Consider the following 4,395-nt stretch of genomic DNA (forward strand, 5'->3'; position numbering starts at 1 on the left):
ATGTTCAGGAAACTGTGGTGCAACCGGACAATCATTCACACAATGAGTGGGGCTCGAACACAATGCACATATATCTTGTATCTGACGGGATGGAGAAGGTGACTGTCCTATACTTAATAATCGATCTAACTTTTGGGACAATTCATCTACCTTATGATGGATATCTATGGTATTTTCTACTTCATATATTCCACCTCTCTTTGGGTTTAACATGGGTTTATCTCTAATAGAGGCAGACATATGATGTAATAAATTTTTACTTAAAATTTTAAATAGTTTTCATGCCTAATCCTCACTTTTCAGCATGAATGTCCCACCGCATGATGCATCGACTATTTGTCGATGTCTTTCAGATAGCCCATCATAAAAATATTGGATTAACTGCCAGTTGGGTACAGCATGGTGGGGACATTTTCTAATAAGGTCCTTTAATCTCTCCCATGTTTCATGAAATATTTCTCCATCTAATTAGAAAAAAACTAGTTATGGCTTTCCTTATTTGATTAGTTTTTTCTATGAGAAAATATTTCTTGAGAAACTCTCCTTGCAGTTGGTCCCAGGTTGATATAGTCATAGAATCCAAAATATGTAGCCAGTATTTGGCTTTGTCCTTAAGTGAGAAAAGAAATAATTTTAACCTAAGAGCATCATCAGAGAAGTTGTGAATTTTGACAGTTGAGCATATCTCAAAAAATTCTTCAAGATGTTTATAAGGGTCCTCATTACTAAGTCCATAAAATGAAGGTAACATTTCGATTATACTGGACTTAATTTCATATTGAGTGACCTCCATAGGGGGCACTTAAATACAAGGAGAGTAAGTATATGTGAAAGGAGTAAAGTACTCCTTCAATTGGCTAGGTGGATCATTCTCCTGATTTTGATCCATATTTTTACGTTTGTTGGCTCTAAAGGTTCTTTCTATTTCTGGATCAAAAGGTTAGATTTTTGATCGTAACGATCTATGGCCAAGCATACACCTTACAATTATACTTTAGAGCAAACATAAAAATTTTAGTTTTTATAATATATATATATATTTATAATAAAGTGAGAAAAGAATGAAGAAAATCTAAAGAGAAGAACCTAAGAATTTTAAATCTATGAAAAGGGAGAAATTAGTTAATGTTTAGATGTTAATTGCAATCAACTTAAACAAGTATAGACTCTCTATCCTAAGGTTAACTTAGATCTAGACAGCTCCTAACTTCCAAGACCACCTTTGAGCCCTCCAAGTCGGAGCTTGACCAACCAACTGGCCAGATAAGTGTAAGGTTGGTGGGAGTCCCCCCGTTGCTTTCCTTAGACATCAATTAAATTGGCCAGATCAGCGAACGAAACTAATTAAAAACCACCTTCCTTCGAGCCCAGTCATCCCGCAAACCACTTGCCTAGACACCAGCTAGCTGACCAGGTCTAACCTGGTTCAACTTTTAGGATCACTTGTCCTACTAAGCTCGAAATCCTTAGGGGTCAACGTCTAATTAATTTTAGATTAAGGTCTAGGTTATGCAAATGCAAGGGAGTGATTTGTGGGCCAAGAAAGGGTGATCAAATCCCCACCTTATCTTAGTTAATGGGTTGCACCCTTAAAGTTAATTATGGAGATGCAATGCAAAGAAATAAGATGTCCAATCATGCTAAAAATTTTTATATTTGAGGTTATGCTATTTTAGTTAAGTGTTATGAAATGTCAGTGGCTTTTTTTTTTAAATTCAACTGTGCCAAGATCCCCAGCAACGACACCAAAATTTGATGCGTAGTCGTTGATAGCACCAAAAATAACTCTACTCACTACATAGGTAGGATGAGTCGAGATCGTATCCTCATGGACCTTGGGCTAAGTTGAGATTAAAAGACAGAAGCGTTGTTTTGATTTAAAAAATAAATTATCTTAAAATTGATGTAATTAGAAAAAAAAGAGCTCGAGAATTTTGAATTAATTTTGCATTAGTAGAGTTGTATCTCTTTTCTTTTAATTAAATAGATGCGATTAATCTTAGGAAAAATATCTATCTTTCTTGGTACACCCCGTATCCGTAGATCACGGTATGTCTCTGAAAAGTACTAGGTAAACAACTCTTCTTTCCTCGGCACGCTCCGTACCCGTAGATCACGGTGCATCTTCGAAAAGTAAAAGTTGTTCCTAATATTAATCTAACAGGAAAGCATAAATAAAAGCATATGAAAGAGAGCAAATAAAGAACTCATGATAATTTAAATAAAAAGCATAATCTTTATTGCATATAAAGAAATACAAGAAAGTTTAGAACAATAGACCATCTCTGTGCCATTACAAAACTTCTTCTCCACTCCCGAGACTGCTAGCCTAGCTGCTCATGGAGTAGTCCCTTTCTATTCCTCTATGCAAGGCTCTAGAAGAATTTCTGGGCTCACCCTCTAATGGGAGTACAAAAGCCTTTTTATAGGTGTAAGGAGGGAGGAGTTTTACATGATTTTTCGATGTGGGACTAAAAAAAATACTAAGGATAAAAAATGGATGGATGAGATGGAAAGATCACAAGCAGATAAAGAAAATATAAATTTTTCCTCTTGAAGTATTTCCAAATATATATTTTTTTCCTTCCATTTGTTCGTCTGTCCCCACGAACCCCGTGTGCCCGCTGCCTCGCCCTCTCCTTCACTCTCGCCCGTGCTGCCGCTCGCCCATGCATGCTCGCCCGCACCCGTGCACGCTCGCCCGCGATGCCGCGCATGCCCACGCTGCTGCTGTTAGGAAGTGCTCCCTTTTCTTTTTGATTACCAAAAAGAAACTTTTGTTTCTTTAAAATGATGCCTATATCCTTTTTAGATTTCTCGCATAGTATCTTCATTTTCTATAATACTGTATGCATCCTTCTTTTATTTTAATTTTATTTTAAGTCTAATTTTTTTCAAACTTGAGTCTTTTTGATCTATGAATCAGACTCTTTGTATCGACGATCACCTTTCTTGTAAAACATAAAAAGAAACATCAAATTTTTAATAAATCAAATAAATTAACTATAATTTTCTACTTTAAATGACTTAAATTAAGTGTTTATCAGGCTCCATCGCTCTCTGGCAAGTTGCGACAATGGGCACCACTCCACTCTCCATAACAAACTCCACGTGGCCCTGAACGGTTTCCTGATGCCACTACTCTCCGTAACAAACTCTGCATGGCCCTGAACAGTCCACTACCAGGCAGTTACAGATGTCGCTATCAATCAGTTACGCTCTCCGTCTATAAAAAGGGACCCCCAGATATGTTCTTCTCTAAGCTCTAAACTCTATCTCGAAACTCTACCAAAATCCCATTTGAGTGCTCCATTTCTATTGAAGCAGAGTACTGACTTGAGCGTCAGAAGGTCTTGTCGGAGCACCCCCAACTCTGATTTAGACTTCCCTTGCAGGTCCCGATGGCGGCCGTGGTCATCTCGACTCCAGGTTCTCCGACGTCAGCAGAATTCTGCACCAACAATAACAATGGTCTATTAGTTTCTAAATCTTACTAGAAGATTACATAGGTTCCTACAGCCTTAGCATTAATGGACTATCCATTAGTGCCAAAAGCATGTAGTCTCCTCTCTTCAGCTTTATAGGTCCAACAATACTTTGTATAAATAAAATCTATAGGAGGTATCTCATACCCAAAATTCTGAAGCACTCAACGATAAAATTAGTTTGTATCATATACAAACCATTAGTATATGCAACTTTTGCATCTTGCTACTATTTCACACTTGCAAGACAACTCTTACAACTTAGTGCTCATCATTTCTATAATGATAATAAATACCCAAAGTGAAGACAATCTTCACCTTTTCATCCTTGAATATACTAAAGAAGGAATCTAGGAGAGTTAATAGGATCAAATCTTGGATTAACTTACCATCCATGATAATGACTTGATCACATGATTAAGTTAATCAGGATATATATATATATATATATATATATAATATATAAAAATAATATATATATATATTATATATATATATATATATATATATAATATATATATATATATATATATATATATATATATATATATGACAATCATATTGTCATCCCCACCAAATCACATATATAATTTTTTCTTCTTATAGTATCATCTTTGATAAAGTCAGAATCAGAAGAATAGGAAACTATCTCCTATATAAGAACTATTCTCAAGTTTCTCAATCATTCCATGAAGTTCAGTCAATTTAAAAATATCCCATGCAGTGATAGTGAAGATACAAATGAATATAAAAATATAAAAGAACTACTCATGATGACATACATAATTTAGATGAGATTTTTATCTAAATATGTCTCTCACTATTTTAGCAAATTTCCCAGCCCTCAAGTATGAAAAATGAGGAGACCTACCATCTAATTCCTTAGTAGGGTTGAGATCTCAATTCTTCA

At 35.4% G+C, this 4,395-nt stretch overlaps 1 non-coding gene across 1 annotated transcript; it reads left to right on the top strand.

The window, feature by feature from the left end:
- Window positions 1-395: 395 nt before the first annotated feature.
- On the top strand, window positions 396-502 carry LOC140852759 (small nucleolar RNA R71). The gene has a single exon (XR_012135658.1). It is a non-coding gene; the product is annotated as a small nucleolar RNA R71 (small nucleolar RNA).
- The last annotated feature ends 3,893 nt before the right edge of the window (window positions 503-4,395 follow it).

The sequence above is a fragment of the Elaeis guineensis genome, chromosome 11 (genome assembly GCF_000442705.2).
Source record: "Elaeis guineensis isolate ETL-2024a chromosome 11, EG11, whole genome shotgun sequence".
Taxonomy (NCBI): Eukaryota; Viridiplantae; Streptophyta; class Magnoliopsida; order Arecales; family Arecaceae; genus Elaeis; species Elaeis guineensis.